This window comes from Peromyscus eremicus, chromosome 3 (genome assembly GCF_949786415.1).
Source record: "Peromyscus eremicus chromosome 3, PerEre_H2_v1, whole genome shotgun sequence".
NCBI classification, from domain to species: Eukaryota; Metazoa; Chordata; class Mammalia; order Rodentia; family Cricetidae; genus Peromyscus; species Peromyscus eremicus.
This window is the reverse complement of record NC_081418.1, coordinates 5391910-5412741: the sequence shown is the minus strand read 5'-3', so window position 1 is coordinate 5412741 and position 20832 is coordinate 5391910. Positions and strand designations below refer to the sequence as shown.

Genomic DNA, 20832 nt, shown 5'->3' with positions numbered 1-20832 from the left:
AGGATTGGGAAAAGACTTTCCATTCAAACAGACTTAAGAAGCAAGCTGGTGTAGCTATCCTCATATCTAACAAAATAGACTTCAAACTAAAATTAATCAAAAGAGATTGAGAAGGACATTACATATTAATCACAGGAAAAATCCATCAAGATAATGTCTCAATTCTGAACATTTATGCCCCAAATACAAGGGTACCCACACATGTAAAAGAAACATTACTAAAGCTTATATTGCACATCAAACTTCACAAATTTCACACACTAATGTAGCTAGAGTTTTCCTGCCTGGCCCACAGTCAGGGCAAATCTCTCTCACCCGCCAGTCCCACAGCTTCTCAGACCCGACCAAGTAAACACAGAGACTTATATTGGTTACAAACTGTATGGCCGTGGCAGGCTTCTTGCTAACTGTTCTTATATCTTAAATTAATCCATTTCCATTAATCTACACCTTGCCACATGGCTTGTGGCTTACCGGTACTTTACATCTTCCTTGTCCTGATGGTGGCTGGCAGTGTCTCTCTCACTCAGCCTTCCACTTCCCAGAATTCTTCTCTTTGTCCCGCCTATACTTCCTGCCTAGCCAATGGCCAATCAGTGATTTATTTACTGACCAATGAGCAACACACTTGACATACAGACCATCCCACAGCACACTAATAGTGGGATCCTGATCCCCCTGCCTTGGTGCTCCCCAAACAGTCCGAGCCAAACAACCTTCTTCCATATCCAGAGGGCCTAGTCCAGTCCCATGGGGGCTCCACAGCCACCAGTCCACAGTTCATGGGCTTCCACTAGTGTGGCCAGTCATCTCTGTACGTCCTCCCATCATGATCTTGGCGTCCCTCGCCTGCAGTATCTCTCCTCTCTCTCATCAATTGGATTCCTGGAGCTCAGCCTGGTGCCTGGCCATGGATCTCTGTATCTGCCTCCATCTCACAGCATAATCTTAAGAGAGATTTTTTTTGATAGCAGAGTGCAAAGACATCATAGAGGTCAAAGATTTAAGAGTGGAAAGTCATAGAACCTTAGAGATAAAAACTTAAGATCATTTGCTTGGCAGAAGTTATTACAATCTGAGAGAATTTGGAAATCAAGTGCAATAATTTTTGGCCATTGATCTGTACTGAGGCCAAGCTGTAGTAATAAAATCGGAGTCCATGGAGGAAGAGAGTTGCAAAGTGGAACATCTTTCAGGGGAGGGGTGTTCCTCTAAGCTCTGAGGGAGCTGAGATAGAAGTAAGCTGCCTGACTGCAGGCTGGAGCTGAGCAGGAGCGTGCTGGAGAAAGGGAGTCAGTAAGTGTCTTTTTGAGAGACCCAGATGGATGTAGAAAGTTGCCCATGTGGTGGGTGGCCCAGAAGATCTTAGAAGCAGGCTGTAGGAGCCAGAGAAATTGCTACACAGTTCCCCAAGTGGGAGGAGACAAGAAAAAGAGTCCCAGGCTGCCTCAGGGGGAACTGTATCTCCCCAGAGAGACCCAGAGTGGTACTGCAGGGGAGAGATATTGGGAGGAAAGGTAGATGTTCATGTGAGTGTGGAGGCCAGAGACATAGCAGGCTGCAGCAGCCCGAGAGGTACCCACGTGGAGGGCGTACCAGGGAGATGCAGCAGCCCGAGAGGTACCCACGTGGAGGGCGTACCAGGGAGATGCAGCAGCCCGAGAGGTACCCACGTGGAGGGCGTACCAGGGAGATGCAGCAGCCCGAGAGGTACCCACGTGGAGGGCGTACCAGGGAGATGCAGCAGCCCGAGAGGTACCCACGTGGAGGGCGTACCAGGGAGATGCAGCAGCCAGAGAGGTACCCACGTGGAGGGCGTACCAGGGAGATGCAGCAGCCAGAGAGGTACCCACGTGGAGGGCGTACCAGGGAGATGCAGCAGCCAGAGAGGTACCCACGTGGAGGGCGTACCAGGGAGATGCAGCAGCCCGAGAGGTACCCACGTGGAGGGCGTACCAGGGAGATGCAGCAGCCCGAGAGGTACCCACGTGGAGGGCGTACCAGGGAGATGCAGCAGCCCGAGAGGTACCCACGTGGAGGGCGTACCAGGGAGATGCAGCAGCCAGAGAGGTACCCACGTGGAGGGCGTACCAGGGAGATGCAGCAGCCCGAGAGGTACCCACGTGGAGGGCGTACCAGGGAGATGCAGCAGCCTGAGAGGTACCCACGTGGAGGGCGTACCAGGGAGATGCAGCAGCCCGAGAGGTACCCACGTGGAGGGCGTACCAGGGAGATGCAGCAGCCAGAGAGGTACCCACGTGGAGGGCGTACCAGGGAGATGCAGCAGGCCAGAGAGGTACCCACGTGGAGGGTATAAAAGGGAGATGCAATAGGCCAGAGAGAAACGTGAAAGCAGATAGAGAGGATCACATTCTGTGAGTGGCAGAAGCCAGCATAAACAAATGATCCATACATACCTTAGGAAAGTCAGATGAACACCTTGGTTTGAAATGGCCAATTCCCCAGAAGGGAGCTTATTTATGCCATTCCTGGGTTTTGGCACCAAATAAATTAAAAAAAAATAAATAAATAGGAAAAGAACATAACTGTGTGGTGGTATTGCGTTCCCCAAAATATTGTGCACCCTAATAAACTTATCTGGGGTCAGAGACAGAATAGCCACTAGATACAAAGGCTAGAAAATGGCGGCACTCACACCTTTAATCCTAGCATTCCAGAGGTAGAAATCCCTCTGGATCTCTGTGAGTTCAAGGCCACATTGGAAACGGCCAGGCATGGTGACACACGCCTTTAATCCCAGAAAGTGAGCCTTTGATCCCAGGGACTGGTGGTAGAAAGCAGAAAGGTATATAAGGTGTGAGGACCAGAAACTAGAAGCATTTGGCTGGTTAAGCATTTGGCTGGTTAAGCATTTGGCTGGTTAAGATTTTAGGCTTTTGAGCAACAGTTCAGCTGAGACCCATTCGGATGAGGATTCAAAGGCTTCCAGTCTGAGGAAACAAGACCAGCTGAGAAGTTGGCCAGGTGAGGTTAGCTGTGGCTTGTTCTGTCTCTCTGACCTTCCATTATTCACCCCAATAACTGGCCTCAGGTTTGATTTTATGAATAAGACCATTTAAGATTCCTGCTACATAACTGCTCTTAGGTATGGTGGAGGGGACGGTGTATTGTAGATATGTGGAGAGCATAGCCAGAGGCACATACAGGGACATCTTGGAGAGTCCAGAGTGGACATGACCAGACTGAGCTGTGCATGTGGGGAGAGGGGGAGGGGCAGGAAAAGAGGAACCAGGTGCAGCAGCCAGGAGGCCGAAAGTACAAGAGGGCAGGTACCCAAAAGAGTTGGATGATATAGGGAAGAGCAGTCCAGCCCCTGGGCTAGAGAAGTTTAGGACAGAAGTTGGGATATGCCACCCAGGAGGGCCCTGTAACAGGTAGGGACTGAGGAGTGGAAGAGAACCTGGAGGCCAGCATCCACTTTGATATCAGTTAAAAAGGCACCTGACCTCAAGCTCTACTATAGAGCTATAGTAATAAAAACAGCTTGGTACTGGTATAAAAACCGACATATGGACCAATGGAATCAAATTGAAGACCCTGACATTAGTCCATGCACATATGAACACCTGATTTTTGACAAAGAAGCCAAAACTATACAATGGAAAAAAGAAAGTATCTTCAACAAATGGTGCTGACATAACTGCATGTCAATATGTAAAAGATTACAAATAGATTCATATCTATCACCATGCACAAAACTCAAGTCCAAGTGGATCAAAGACCTCAACATAAATCCAGTTACACTAAACTTAATAGAAGAGAAAGTAGGAAGTACTCTTGAATGCATTGGCACCAGAGACCAGTTCCTAAATATAACACCAACAGCACAGACCCTGAACACAACAATTAATATATGGGACCTCTTGAAACTGAGAAGCTTTTACAGGGCAAAAGACACCATCAATAAGACAAAAAGACAGCCTACAGAATGGGAAAAGATCTTCACCAACCCCACATCTGACAGAGGATTGATCTCCACAGTATATAAAGAACTCAAGAAACTAGACATCAAAATACTAAACAATCCAATTAAAAAATGGGCTAAGCCGGGCGGTGGTGGCGCACGCCTTTAATCCCAGCACTCGGGAGGCAGAGCCAGGTGGATCTCTGTGAGTTCGAGGCCAGCCTGGTCTCCAAAGCGAGTTCCAGGAAAGGCGCAAAGCTACACAGAGAAACCCTGTCTCGAAAAACAAAACAAAACAAAAAAATGGGCTAAAGAGCTAAACAGAGAATTCACAAAACAAGAATCACAAATGGCTGAAAGACACTTAAAGAAATGCTCAACATCCTTAATCATCAGAGAAATGCAAATCAAAATGACCCTGAGATACCACCTTACACCTGTCAGAATGGTTATGATCAAAAACACTAATGAAAGTCAATGTTGGATAGGACGTGGAGCAAAGGGAACAATCCTCCACTGTTGGTGGGAATGCAAGCTTGTACAACCACTGTGGAAATCAGTATGGCGGTTTCTCAGAAAATTAGGAATCGAACTACCTCAGGACCCAGCCATACCACTCTTGGGCATATACCCACGGAACGCTGATTCATACCACAAAGATACATGCTCAACTATGTTCATAGCAGCACTATTTGTAATAGCCAGACCTGGAAACAACCTAGATGCCCGTCAACTGAAGAATGGTTTAAGAAAATGTGGTACATATACACAATGGAGTACTACTCAGCAGAGAAAAACAACAAAAGCATGAAATTTGCAGGTAAATGGATGGAACTAGAAAAAATCATCCTGAGTGAGGTAACCCAAAGGACAAACATGGTATGTACTCACTCATAAGTGGATTCTAGATATGAAAAAAAAGAACAATCAGACTACAACCCACAGAACCATGGAGACTATATATATATATAGCATGGGGAACCCTAGGAGGACTGTGGCTTATAGTAAGTTTTGGTTTTACTCAATTACTGAGCAAGCCTCAATGAAACATTTCACTATTAAGATAAGAATACATACTGTATCAAGCTGATAATAGAAAAATAAATTAATTAATGTAAAAAAAGAAAAAAGAAAAAAGAAAAGAAAAATTTGAACTATTAAAAAAAAACAAACAAACATATTTTACCAAAGTAAGAAAAGGGAGAACTAGGGACTCATCATTCCTCTCCACATTCTATTCTTTCCCTTGTTTTATATATTTTAAATTTTTTATCATTGGATTCTGCTGGAGTATCCACTGCAGATAAGCACTGGAGGGCTCCTGTTGCAAATCACCCTCTGGAGCGATGGAAGGATCTTTCTACTAGCACTTGGAGGAGACCCGTTCTGGTGTTGGTGTGGGCCCGGGGTTCTGTTTATGTCTTTCCTCAGGACAATGAGGTTCCTCTTTGGATTCCTGAGCACTTTGTGCGCCCTGTGGCTGCTGCTGAAACCCAAAATGACAGAGACCTATTGGGCCTTCATGAAAAACTCTCCCCTTATGATGCCAATGGGGATTGAGAGCCCAATATGGCCAGTTTTGGCAAGCATTAACGTAAGGCTAGGAACTGTAGCCATGCTTTTGGATTCTCCAGAAGTTAATGTATGGTAACTGCTTTTTTTCAAGTATGTTTGAGAATGTGTCATCCAGACACTTTGGAGATTAAGGATAACCCTGAAGGTCACTGACCTCTATTTGTTAACAATAGCATTCCAGCTAAGCCTTTTCATTTTCACAATCCTCTTCAACCTGGTGTAGTACCTACTTTTCAGGAGTGGCTCTGTGCAACATTTATTGGCCTTCTGAAATTCATTTAGCCCCCTTTGAAGATACCTTAAAATTTATGAGCCTCAATGTAGCCATTATAAGACCATTAGTTATGCTCCTTATAAGATGCCTGTTTTTTCTTTGTGGTTCTTAGGTGTTCTTTTGCAGAGCTGCCAGCCTAAGCCATGCTGGGATCAAGAAAAATGGGCCTTGGCAGTTCATGTTCCTGGAGTTGTATCCATGCCAGTGGATGTCCACATGCTCCAGAAGAGAATTTGACATTGCTGCTGCCATTGTTGCTGTTATAGCAGTGGTGGCTACCGCTGCTACTGTTTCTGGGATTATCATTTCATAATTGCTTACTACAGCTAGCACATTGGAGACCCTGGCAGCAAAAGTAGCTACCACAGTTAGTTAATCTTTTATTCTATTGGGCATGATAAATTTAAATAATAGCTACATACATTTTGATTGGCTTTGAAAATTATAAATTTATAAACTCAAGTTCCATTTGCTTTTGGGACACCATCTTACAAGGACTCCAATTTGCAGTAAGGCTCGTTAAGGAAGGGAATGGCTCAGTTGCCTTTAGCCTACTGGCTGTGGGTGGGGTAGGACCTCTGTTGGTCTTTTCTGTGTCGAACACACAGATTGTAAGCCCAGTGCCACTTTGAGATCTTTGGCAGCAGTTAACTCTGCAGCTCACACATGATTGAGCCTGTATGATAATGAGTATTCAGAGACGGGTAATTCCTGGGGGGCACTCACCAACCTAAGACAGAGTGCCTGTGTGGACTGGTCAGGCATCTCCATGATGGGTAAGGTGACCTGCTGATGTCCCACACAACCTAAGTCAGAAGCTCATTTTTTAGTAAAAGGGGGACCTGTAGGGCCCCACCCCCATTTAGAGTAACTGTTGCCTTGCTTGCTGACCTTGACCTTGATATCCTCCCTATACTAATTCCCTGCCGGGTTCCACCCTCCTGAATGCTTAAGAGAAGTTCCTTGTCTGTGTATCCTGCATAATGGGCATTAACAGCTTAGATGCAAGATTGTAAAACATCGGTAGTGAACTTCTGTCCTCCGGGGTTCTCCCATTGTGCTGTAAGCCTGTATTTAAGACTTCTTCCCTCCTTCAATAAACAGCATTTGGCATTAAAAATAAATAAATAAATAAATAAATAAATAAATAAATAAATAAAATAAAAAGGCACCTCAGCCATTTGTTCCAGGTTTGAAATCTAAAGTCATGCAAATAGAATGCTAGATGAAATGCACTGTTTGTGGTGTGAACAGACCCAGGATGCCTCCCAAGGAAACATCTTTCTTGCGATTCAGGTATTTTCGTGTCCCACAGGCATGAACTAAGTGTGCTTACAGAAGAGCAGCAAAGATGTGAAATGTCAGTGACCTGGCACATAATAGTGTAGTGCTGGTCTGGCAGAACTGCTTATCCACTCCTTTCTTTACTGGCCTTGAAGCAGCTGCCACATTGTAGTTTGTCTACGCTGGAGACCTGGGAGAAAGATAATTCATGACCAGAGAGGCTGGGATGAAACTTAGGTTGACAGAAGGAAAGGATATGCAGGTGTAAGTCTTAAGTACCAAAGCGGCAAGAGCCAATTTTCCCCCAGAAATCAGTCTTTCACAGATAATGATGATACTGGAGCCCTGATAGATAGATATTTGATTGTAACTCTGTGAGACCCTCAGCAGAGTATCTAATCCAGCCATGCCTGGGTTCCTGATTCTGAAGCTGTGTGACAGCATGTGTTGTCTTAAGCTGTGAAATTATATCACTGCATTACTTCTATATGACAAATACAGAATACCATTTGTTCCTGAATTTAATGAAATGCTACAGGGTTCCTCTGTTAAGAATGATGCCTGTAGAGCTGGGGAGATAGCTCAGTGATTAAGCGCACTGGCTGCTCTTCCAGAGGACCAAGGGTTTGATTCCCTTCATCTACGTGGTGACCCTCACAACCATTTGTAATTCCAGTTCTAGATCTGATGCCTTCTTCTAGCTTCCACCAGCAGCAGTGGTGCACATTCATTCAGAGACAAAACACACTACACATAAAATAAATTTAAAAAAATAGTGATCTATTTGGGGGGCTGAGAACCTAGCACAGTAGCAGAGCATTGGCTTGAGGACCTAGCACATCGGCTTGGGGCAGGACACGTAATCTGATTTTGTGAAGTCTCCTGTTAAATTTCCAGCATCTCTATATCTCTGAATTCATCATTCACTCAATATCACCAAAAAATAAAACTAAACTGAAACAGAAAAACAAAAACAAATGAAGAAAGGAAGGAAGGAAGAAAAAAAAATGGACTTGGGTTGAGATTGTGTCAGGTAAAATGTATTAAATACCAACCAAAATATTTTCCAGGCTTAAATTAAATGAATAATAATGATAATGAAACCCCAGCTATAATATCAAATAAAGAAAAAGATGGATGAGTAGACAGAATTAGATACACTTACTCGATCTCTTGCCACTGTGCTGTGTTGCGTCCTTCCTTCCTTTTCTCCTGCTTTTAAAGGTCTGTATAGATGCACATTATACACTTCCTCTCTGTGGACTTCTTTTCTCCTCTTGTTTTTTTCAGGTGAAAACCGGGAAATATGTCATCTTTCCAGCTCCATCCTGAGGAACTGCCTTCTTGTCTGTAGAGCACCCCCCCCCTTCTCTACTAGAATCGCCCATCATACTGCTCTCCTGGAACTTCAGACATGGGCTCTTTATTTCGCATTTATGAGCCCAATCTTCATTCCAAGTAAAGCATTCTTTTCTGGCAAAAATTAGAGCTGGGTGAAAGGTTAGTATTTATAGAATTCTGAATCATTGAAATAGAGGTTTGATATGTTCTTGTCTCCTCTTTAATGAAAGAGGAAACAGTATGACTCTGTTGACTTCTGAGGGTCTGTTTCTCTCATGGATTAACAAGATCTTGAATAAAGGTATGGAATCTTCATGTTTAACTATTTTGTTATATTGAAAGAGTTGAAATTGAAGCTCTGCATTGACCTCAGAGGAGGTGAATCCTAATTAACATTACTGCTTTTAAGTGTTTCTGTGAAGACTTATTAGCCTTTGGAAAACTAATGCAGACAAGTTCATTAACTGAGGGGATGTTTGGAAAATGCTACTAAATCACAATCCACTGAAGAATTCTATCCAGTAGCCCTCCACAGAGTTCAGGCCTTGCTTGAGACTGATATTGCAAATGCCATTTTGCCACCTAGTGGTTATCATGATATTTTCTTTGGAAATCAACTTTTTTTTTCAGTCCTTGTTGGTAAAATATAAAAGAAGCATTTGTAGGTAAAGTTTAAAGGAAACATTACCTATACTAAAATCTAGACACACTAATATTTAGGTTGAAATAATTTGGGAAATAATGAAGTTTATGATATTTATTGTTACTGATATATACAAAAGTCTTTTTATTAGTGTCAAATTGGTGAAATTTAAAGACCTAAGCTCAAATGTTCCTTTAAAACACATCTCTTGGGGCTGGAGAGATGGCTCAGCTGTTAAGAGCACTGGCTGTTCTTATGGAGGACCCACATGGCCGTTTACAAACTGCCTGTAACTCTATCTCCAGGGGTTCTGACACCCTCACAGAGACATACATGCATGCAAAACCCCATTGCACATAAAATAAAAATAAATAAATCATTAAAAAAAATGTCTCTTGCTAGTTAATCCTAAATACCAAGAAATGAATAAAATTTTAGTATCTTTTAAAAACATAATTTTGTAAAGGTAGCAACCAATTTTAACGTTTTCTGGACATATGAAAATGAACATCTGCATATGCTATTCAATTTATAAATGACAAAACTAGTGAGATGCCAAAACTGGTTCAATGAAGTAGAAAACAGGTAAATAAATGGGCAAAGAGGCAAAGGTGGCACTTTGTACCGTAGAGGAAGGAACTCAATAGAACATTTTTAGGATACTTTGCAGGCCTCTGGTTTGGGATCATTTTGTGATGCTATGAGCCAGCTATGATGCACAGAAATGTAAACCAGAATCAAATCCAAGTGTGCTCAGAAGTGTGAGCTATAGACAATTCTCCCCTGTGTGCTGAGCAAATTTTGTTAGTACTTGCAGGCTTCCCATATACAGGGATATTGCATGCCTTATTGGTTATGGCACACTTGAAAATAGAATCATCTACTGCTTACACATAAGAGATGCCCAGCTTCTGCTTCTGAATGAAATCTACAACCAAATTTCTACTCACACACTTTCTTTTTTTCTTTCTTTCTTTTTTCTTCCAGACAGGGTTTCTCTGTGTAGCTTTGCGCCTTTCCTGGATCTCGCTCTGTAGACCAGGCTGGTCACACACACACACTTTCTTGTGTTTCAGTGCACACTCACAATGTTTCTTTTTCTTTTTTTTTTTAACTTTATAAATTTTTTATTGAAATGTAAAAATTGGGTATATTTATGGGATATTGTGAGATAATTACACACATACATATATATCTCTCTCCTGTGTATTTAATGCCCCTTCTTTCATTTCAGTTCCTTAAAGGTTCAACACTTCTTTGTGTTAGGAAACTTTGAACTTTCTTCTAATTCTTCATAAATGTACCTTATTGTAAACTGTAGTCATTCTTTGAGATGGCTAGTCATATATTGGCATAATTAGAGGATATAAGAGCTGGACTTCAGCATCGTAGTCAATAGCTTGTAAATCAGGGACAGCAATTGCAAGACTCTACTGGTCAGAGGAATAGGACTTGAGCCATATCTCTGGCCTTGGGGAAAAATGTGACATCCTGAACTCACAATCTAAACCTGGGTTTAAGTGTCCTAAAACTAAGCATGGTTGTGGTGCCACACACCTTTAATCCAAGCACTTGGAAGGCAGAGGTAGGCAGATCTCTGATTTTGAGGCCATCTCAGTCTATAAAGCGAGATCCCAGAGAGGCAGGGCTACACAGAGAAACTGTCTCCAAAAACTAAAGAGAGAGAGAGAGAGAGAGAGAGAGAGAGAGAGAGAGAGAGAGAGAGAGAGAGAAAGAGAGAGAGACAGAGACAGAGACAGAGAGACAGAGACAGAGACAGAGAGAGAGAGACAGAGAGAGAGAGAGAGAGAGAGAGAGAGAGAGAGAGAGAGAGAGAGAGAGAGTCCTAAACCTAAATCTTACATGGTTACTATCTAGTAGGAGGCTTTCTGATAAAGACCAAGGATGTATTATTGTTCCCTCCTATAAGAGTCATTATTAATGGGCCTGTCAATCACCTGGGAAGAAAAAATGACCCTCAGAAAAGATGTCTAATCTAGAGACTTTAAGAAACAGTTTTATAAAGCCTCCCTAGAAAGGAAGATTGGCACAGTGGTCCTCCTGGCCACTGTTCACACTCACCCCTCAAGACTGCACCCAACACTGTGGTCCCTTTGCCTCTCATCCCAAGAATATTTTCCTCTACAATGGTCTCTTTGGCCACTCACTCTCACTAGTGATAGGACTTTTTAGTACTGAGCAATAAGCTTTCCTCCTTTCCTATACCATAGTGTTTCCTTGGATTTTTTTTTCAATAGAGATTATCACAAGGATGGAGAGGACAATGCTAGGTCCCGTTGATAGTCCTACTGTCCCCCAGAATACTAGTAGTAACTCTGCTACCTTGGCTGTTGCTGAAACTATAAAGTTCAGGCTGAAGAAATAGATTTCCTTTCACCATTTTTTTGAATCTATGTCCTGGGTCACCTGAGTGCTTATAGGTGCAGCCCTACCTACTTTTATTGTGTTGCTCATTTTCCAAACTCTCTGTAGCAGAGTAGATGGAGATATGGATTTGTCTTATCTTTCGCTGTTTAGAGAACATATGATAAATAAGAAAATAAACTCATCTCTTCATCTCATATAACTCATATGTATGTTTGAAAGGAAAATCTGGCTTCCAGAAGGTCCAGATCCAGGACCTAAGAAGAAGAAAGTTCACTCAGCCTGGGGACTTTTTACTCATTAGCTGGGAGTCATTGTAATCCGTGTTGTTCCATAAAAGCCAACAACATACCCTACTCCCATAGAGATGATCTTGAATAAACCCATTTCTTTTCACCAATTTCTGTTCCCTAGATTGTTTATCTGCTTGTTTACTACATCAGTGGGCAGCTTGACCCTTAAATTCTACTAACTCCTCATATTTCTTAGCCCCTAGTAAACGTTATTTTATTCTATTTGTATATAATCAACCTTCCTGGCTTCCCACCCAGGAGTGAGATGATGCATTACTTCTCTCTTTTAGCATGGCTCATCTAGTTCAGCCTTCACCTCTGCTCAAGGGGCTTCAATGATTTCTCCCATTATTACTGATGCACCGTATTCCATCAAACACATTTGTGCTCTCTCGCTCTCTCTCTCTCGCTCTCTCTCTCTCTCTCTCTCTCTCTCTCTCTCTCTCTCTCTCTCTGTGTGTGTGTGTGTGTGTGTGTGTGTGTGTGTGTGCGTGCATGCACATGCTTGTGTGTGGGTACCCATGTATGTATATATAAGCACATTCTCACATACATATGTTCATGCAGAGGTCAGAGGTCAACAATGGGTAACATTCTCAGTGCTGTTCTTGACAGATGGTCTCCCACTGGCCTGGACCTTATCAAGTAGGCTGGGCTGGCTGGCCAACGAGCCATATGTATCTTCTTGTCTCTGCCACCATGCCCAGATTTTTTTAAAAAATGGTTCTGGGATCTGAACTTATGTTCTCACGTTTGTAGGGCTGAGCTCTCTCCTCCCAACCTCCTTCTTTTAAAAAGCTGGATATTTTTCACTATACGTCTTGGTTTGATTTTTCTATTGTTGCAATGAAACACCACGACCAAAAAGCAAGTTTAGGAGGAAAGGGTTTAATTGGTTTACACTTCCATGTTGTTCATCATGGGAGGGAGTCGGGACAGAAAATCAAACAGGGCAGGATCGTGTAGGCAGGAGCTAATGCAGAAGCCATGGAGGGGTGCTGCTTACTGGCTTGCTCCTCATGGCTTTCTCAGTCTCTTTTCTTATAGAACCCAGGATCATCAGCCTAGGGTGGCATCACCCACAATGGGCTGAGCCCTCCCCCATCAACACTAATTTGGAAAATACCTTACAGCTGTATCTTATTGAGGCATCTTCTCAATTGAGGTTCTCTCCTTTCAGATAACTCTAGTTTGTGTGTCAAACTGATATAAGATTTTCCAGTACAACTATGTACATATTGTAAGCCAAATTCACACAAATCTATACCACATCATTTTCCAGTCATCTGTCAGTGAATGGCTGGATCATTTTAGCTCTTGTCAGTGATGCAGAAATGAATGTGGGAGTGCGGATGTCTTTCCATAATCCTCTTATCAATTATTTGGATACTCAAAATTGGAACTATTACATATATCAGTGGCAGTTCAACTTTTTGGTTCTCAGGAGCCATGAAAACATGGCAACTTCACCATTTTGTCGACTCACCTGGAATATATAAAAATATCCATTTGTGTACTTCCCTGACTAACTGTGATGCTTTGGTTTTAATTTGTTTCATGTAATACAGGCATGTGGTGATAGCCCATTATGGAGCTTATTTGGATTCACCCTTGAAAAAACTTTACCAATCAAATACTCTTCCTCCAGAGAATCTGAAGGGTTCAGAATTGATTTGGCATGAGTTCTAATTATGAGCATGTGTTAAGAAGTGATTCTAAACCTGCCACACAACAGAGTATCTCTGTCCAGCAGTCAACAGTTATCAGCTCTGTGTGTTAGAGGAGCGGTCCTCACCAGGCACATCAGGACCATCTAGGAGTCATCACAACACTAATTATTGAGTTTGCACTGTGAGCAGTCCTCAGGTGAAAACATCCAGGTGCTGTTGCTGGTCGGGACCACACTTTGCACTTTGAAGACTGTGTATGGAAATGCTGCCACCATCAACATTTAGCTTCCCCGTGACCTAATTCCTTAAGGTTTGAGCACAAAATCTAATTTTAAAAAGTGTGGTAAAACATGCACATTTTCTAGATTCATCTAATTCCAGAAGAAGAAAAATCTGTATGTACATATTCATGTATGGAATTCATTTTCAGTATGAGGGGGATTAAATTCCTATGAATTTTTGATTACCCTTTTCTAAAAGCAAAAGTTATTTGTGGTTCTTCACAGAATAGCAGTTGGATCCAACCTTTTGAAAGTGTTTGTTCAATAGGAAAAGTAATCATGGGATTGCTGGGATTGGAAAATCTAGGAAATGAGCCAAATCTGATTAACCTCAGTGCAAAGTATTTTAGCTATATTTTCAAAAAGATATAATAAGAATGTTAAATGGTGCAAAAACGTGCTATATGAAGCAGACTATGGCCCATTACATTAAGATTATTCACCCCGTATTCTAGTGTTTAATAGAAACCATGACTTTGCACTGGGCACCTGTACAGGACAGTGTGACAAACAAGGCCAGAATGTGATTACAGTAGCCCGAACTTGCTGCTGACTCATTATGTGACCAGATGACTAAACTGTGCAAAATTTCCTTTGCCTCACTTCCCCAGCCCCTCTGTATGTTGTAGAATATTATTTTAAGGTGTGGTACATTTGTTTAATGATGCAAAAATGTGTTGCATTCTTTTATGCTACATTTATTAAACTCTGTGAAGCTGTGTTACTTGCCTGTCTAAAACCCCTGAGTTTAATAAAGAGCTAAATGGCCAATAGTGAGGCATGAGAAAGGATAGGCGGGGCTGGCAGGGAGAGAGAATAACTAGAAGGAGAAATCTGGGAAAGAAAGAAGAAAGAGCAGGAGAATACAGGGGCCAGCCACCCAACCACCCAGCCACCCAACCACCCAGCCACCCAACCACCCAGCCACCCAACCACCCAGCCACCCAACCACACAGTCAGCCATGAAGTACGAGTGAAAGTAAGATATACAGAAGTAAGGAAAGGAAAATGCCCAGAGGCAAAAGGGAGATGGGATATTTAAAGTTAAGAAAAGCTAGCTAGAAACAAGCCAAGCTAAGGCAGAGTTATAGTTAGGAATAAGCCTTGGTGTGTGATTTGTTAGGGAGTTGAGTGGTGAGCCCCCAAAGAACCAAAGAGCAAAAACAAACACCACCACCTGTAAGTCCAAACTATGAGCTTAGCTGTTGAGAACTGGGAGCCCCTTGGCCTGTTTATTGTTTTTGTTGTGCTTTTGGTTTGTTCAAACTCTTCTGAATTTTATTGCTCTCAAAATGTTCATTTTAATGGCAGTGTTACAATGATATTATTTTAAGAATAGCCCTTAATGTTTCAGTTACCAACTAAAGAAAACAATTTTGCCTTAACTTTTCAAGCATGAATTAGTCATTGGGCCTCTTAGAGTTTATTTGAAAAAATGATCTATGGATCTATGGCTCTCCTTTGTTGTATATTTATTAACATTAGCTATGGGTGCAAATATCAAGAAATACTCATTGAAAATGTGTAAGTAGAACAATGATTTTGGTGAATACTTACATTTGACTATCCAGTTCATGACTTTTGTAAAAGTATTCTTTAAAATCTTCATTTTTTTTTAGCCTACCATTTTTATTGCAACATGGAAACACTCTACTCTTAAGAGCCATAGAATTTACACAAATTAATTTATCATCTTCGAACCTACCTTCCTATTTTATAAAATAAAAAATGATTTTACAAATGCTTTATCATAATTATAAAAAGACTCCTGCCTAGGGACAGGGAGGTAGCTTAAAATGGTAATTTTTAACTTATTTCATTTGTCAGTTTCTATAAACCTTGCTTGGTGGCAATAAAACAAAAAACAAAAAACAAAAAACAAAAAACAAACAACAGATTGGAAACAGTTTCAGAAACACAGCATATAGCATGTAGGGAATTCACATTCTTTTAGGTTACACACCTAAGAAACGGAAACATTAGTGTACTTTTGAATGCAAAGGAAATGATATTTGAATACTTATCTTGTACTTGTCCCATTTTGTGCATGTATTTTCCTTTCTGAACTTTGCCTTCACATAGGATTCGAGACCTGGAGGGGAGCCAGCTGCCCTGGCTCCTAGCAACCAGCCTCCCAGGCTGTTGATGCACCTGGAGCCATGCAGTACTGGGCTCCTTTGCCAGCAGCAGTGAAGCAGAGGAAACAAGGTGGCCTTAATGGTTGACTTAATGATGTGTTAAGGATTCTTCCTGGCCGAGGTGCTGTGCTTAGCTTCAGTGGGTTGCTATCAGCCAACATGCATAGAGTATTAAATCTCGAAGAATTTAGGATGGAGTGGAACAGAGTAAAGAAAACATGAAGGTGAAGGGACCAGGAAGTATTTATTTCCTGTTGCCAAGCAACTTTTACAATGTGAATGTGCCAGGCACTTGGTTTTGCAGTCATTCTTTTCTTTCTCTGGATTAAGAAATCTAGCAATACAATCTATTTTATTTTTTTTTTCCTGGGTTCTAAAGAAGAAATAAAACATTACATACTTTTAAAACAAAATTACATATAGGAATCTTAGTTGTAAAGTATATTTTAATCAAGCCCATTCCTTAACATGTGGAAATGATATTTCCTGACAGACTAACAAGCAAATTATAATTTGATTAGACAAGAATCTCCAAGTTTACAGATAGAATGCTTTTATATTAGTAAGATCACATTCTAAGGTTTATTTACAGTATTCAAACAGTAGAAAACTAACATAAAATGTGAACTTGGTGAATAATATTAATAATGATGTTGGGGATACTTGGTAGCTGTTTTGTTTAATTTTGAGATCTTTCTACTATGTAGCTCAGGTTGGTCTTGAACTTACTGTGTAAACTGGTTTCAAACATACTTGATCTTCCTGCCTCACTCTTCCTACTCCTAGGATTACAGGCATGTACCACCGCACTCTATTGCCATGTTATGACTGACAACAAACTAACAAAGATGATGAGTAGCAAAACCAAATCTACCACATTTCGCTCTTATGCTAACAGTGGACCTCAATAATAGGATGTCAATGTTATCTCACAAAGAGCAGATAAGACATAAATAAAAATAATAAGCACATTTATGTGATTAGCCAATAAATGGTTTTCACTTGAGAACTCTAGTGTGATATGGTATTCATATGTCTTTGCAAAATTGGCTTAACAGTGGAACAGATTCCTTTTTGTCAGAACATAGGGTAAAGGGGATGAGTCTAATGTGAGCATGTAAAAATTGGTGAAGTGTACTTTATTTTTTTTATTTTTTAAATTTTTTTTGGTTTTTCAAGACAGGGTTTCTCTGTGTAGCTTTGCGCCTTTTCCTGGAACTCACTTGGTAGCCCAGGCTGGCCTTGAACTCACAGAGATCCGCCTGGCTCTGCCTCCCGAGTGCTGGGATTAAAGGCGTGCGCCACCACCGCACGGCTCGAAGTGTACTTTAAATATTATAAATGGAAAGTAAAACGGCAATGTTGATCTGCAGAGTGGCTGATCTGTTGACTGACTGAACACATGCTCTGAGTGGTGGTTTTGAGCAGCCGCTTCCTTTGCTGCTGCGGCAGGGGGCATTCTCATCGCTTGGTTTCAAAGACCGCACGTCACTTGAAAATAGATGGCTGGTGCCAGAAAACATGAAAGAACATGTGTTTAATATGGAGCAATGCTTTTTATCATGTGTGTGTGTGTTCTCTTTGAAATTGCATTTCAATCACTCATGGAGCAGTTTCCTTCTTTCTCTGTTAATACAGTCCATGGAAGCCTCGCTGACAGGAGCTGTCACAGAAAGACAGAAGTCACATTTACAACCACATCAAGTCTCAGGCAGACCATTTCACTCCTCATTAGAAGGCTTCTGAACAGCGTCTCTGCCTTGTGTCTGTGTTTAAGCAGTAGGAACATATTTATTTACTTTATTAGATTGTAATGTATGAGCATAGTTGACACTCAGGACTGGAGAAATAGCTGTTAGGAGGCTCTTGCCTTGCAAAGCTGAGAACCTGATTTCAAGCCTTAGTATCTACCTGAAGAGCCAGGCATGGTGGTGCCTGCCTGGAATCCTAGGGCTGAGGAGGCAGAGACAGGCATCCGGGGCAGCCAGCCTACCCCACTTAGTGAGCTCTGGATGTGTCATAGGTCCTGTCTCAAAAAACATGGTGAACAAGGGAATAACAGCTGAGATTGTTCTCTGACGTCCCCATGTACATACATGTCAGCACATGTGCACCTACATATGTACACACGCCAGCAAAATTCACACACACACACACACACACACACACACACACACACACACACAACTTGTTCTTCATTCTGAGGTATTTAAAGTGTTCCCTGAGTAAGCTATTTTCAATTGCCACCTGCTTCCTATAGAAAAATTAGTTTTCCCCAGTGGAGTCTCACGGGGTACACAAAGCACACTGAAGGGCAGGCCCCGTGGCCAGCAGTACATGGCCAACACAGAACAAACCAATGGGATTTTGGGAGATGTTTTGTCTTGTAATGCTTTGTTTGAACATTTCTTTTTAATCTTACTGGATATTTGCCTGTATATTATACTTGTCTTCTTATGGATTTTTTTAATGTGTGTTTCTTGTGTTTTCTCTTTCTCTTTTCTTTGCTTTCTAAAGAGAGAGAAAGAAACATCTTGCATTTGGGTAGGTGACAAGGTGTGAAGGATCTGGAAGGAGTTGGGGGAGAGTAAACTGCGATTGGAAACATTTTTTTTTTTCAATTAAAAAACTACCTGAAATTCTGAGGGCTGGTATGTAGCTCAGTTAATAGAGTTAACCTGGCTGTCACAGAGCTCTGGGTTACATTTCTAGAATCACATTAAGCTAGGCATTTTAGGGATCAGCAGTCCCAAAACCTGGGAGGCAGAGGTAGGAAGATAGCATAGCAAATCATCTTTGGCTATGTAGAAAGTTATAAGGCAGCCTGTCTCAGACAAGACAAAAAAACAAACAAACAAACCACAAAATTTCAAAACTCAACCAAAATTAAAACCCCAAATAAACAAACGTGTGTGTATTTTTGTATGTGTACGTGTGTGTATTGTTAACAATATGTACATCTTGGAATGATCATAGCAAACCATGGAAATCCTTTTGTGTGTCTGTCTTTTTTTTATCTTTTGTTTTGTTTTTGAGATAGAGTTGCATATAGCCCAAACTGAGATGAACCTATTTAGTCAAGAGTGACCTTAAACTTCTGCTCCTCCTCTATGTCTTAAATGCTGCAACTATGGATGTATACCACCATGCACAGTTTTATGCAGTGTTGGTGATCAAACTCAGGGCTTGGCACAAGCTGCTGGCTGAGTTACAGCCCATTTCTGGAATTTCTTAAAGAAGATTGTTACTAGATACACTTATGGTTTGAAGTGTATATATGTGTTTTGTATTCACCATAAAGAAAACATGTTCATTCATATTAGTGTAGAAATAATACACATGTATTATTAAAGTTTCCTTTTAATGTGTCCTCTGAACTCATTTCACACTGCATTGCTCGTGATTATCCTTTATATTTGTTAGATGCTCATAAAGGACAGAGCTGAGTCAATGGCACTTTAATTTTTGTAACCACATGATTTTGAATTATCATGAAATCTGCCAAATTTGTAATTAGTGGCCCAACAAATATTTTCCACAAGATTTTGCCAAACATTTTAGGTTACATTTTGCTGCATAGTTCAATGGCTTTGGAATAGCTGCTCTTATATCATGTTCAATGCAGTAGTTGATGACACATGACTTGGGGCATCCATGATTAGCAGCATCATGGAGTTCTGTTGTCACATACACATGATTTCATTTCTACTGAAAATTATGAAATAATCCTTTGTACTGTTGTGTAATTTTCTTATTGTTGCATAATGTCAGGAAATGGTGTCTGAATGGATTGTATGCATAAATTTTTGCAAACTTCAGATCAACATTGTTATTTGATTCCAGTGCACTCAATTGAGGGTGTCTACGGGGGACCCAAAATATAACCATAATAATTATGTCACATTTTCACACTGAGGTATGGTATTATAACCAAAATGTTCAATAATATTTTATGGAGAAATATTCAAATTGTATACAATTTAAAATGTATAATGTGTAAACACAGAATGACTTTTTCTGTAGAAAATACTGAGTCTCTAAGGATGTTGTCAGGATGATCAGCACTAAGCTACCCTAGGGCAGAAACTAAACATTTTCCATCTTGCCTGGGGAGTGGCACAAATTCTGAATATGCTTGTGGACGTATTCAGTCTGTGAGTGGGGACAGGTGTGCAGTCAGGCAGGCTTCAGATGTCATAAGGTAGAGCAGCCTTTGACGCATCAACCATAAGATTCGAACACAAGTATGAAAGTGGTGGAAAGGTTGGGGAATATGTTATTTCCCTCCTAATTGTCCTTTGATCTTTCCCAGAAAGGCTGATGTAATATAGTCTTACAAAATAGAAGCAGACTAACGGCCACATTTTCCCAGTTGGATCTTAGTTCTAGCAACTTTCCTTTATTTTTTTCGCTATAGATAATTCAAGTGATAGGAAAACTCATCAGCCTTTAAAAGGTGAATATTTGTGAATAACAGGATGGAATAATTATTGTGATAATATGAAGTGAATAATTATTTAGACACTGTTACGGGCGTTGTCAGAGACATTTTTGTTTATTGTTTCCAGTTTTAAACATCATTTTATCATGATCAAAGTAATACACATTAGTTCTTAAAACATAGCATTTAAAAATAAAACAATCCATATACAGTCATCTATAAACCAGTATGGTAGGCTTTAGAAATGCTCCTCTCTGGAGATTATCAATGAGCCAATTCTGGTGATTTTCCAAGCACAATGCAAGTATTTTGAGTAAGAGAGAATTAAGCTAATAACCTTTAATTACTCAGTACGACCACTAGATGGCAGTATAACACTTTGGACTCTATTGTGAAAGAAATCCTAAATAATCTTAAAACTATATTTGATAGTAGCTTTTACCAAATCTCAGCAGAAGGCTAACGCTGGGCAAAAAAAGCCAATGTTTTGGTTGAAAGTGTTTCTGACCATTGAAATTATTCCAGTGATTTTCTTTTGCTCATATAAAAAATGTGTGAGTGTGCCTGCAGCAAATAAATTTC

The 20832-nt window shown here is 40.9% G+C and overlaps 1 pseudogene; it reads left to right on the top strand.

Moving 5' to 3' along the window:
• Positions 1-1603: 1603 nt before the first annotated feature.
• Positions 1604-20832, top strand: part of LOC131905589 (uncharacterized) — a 183408-nt pseudogene continuing 164179 nt past the window's right edge.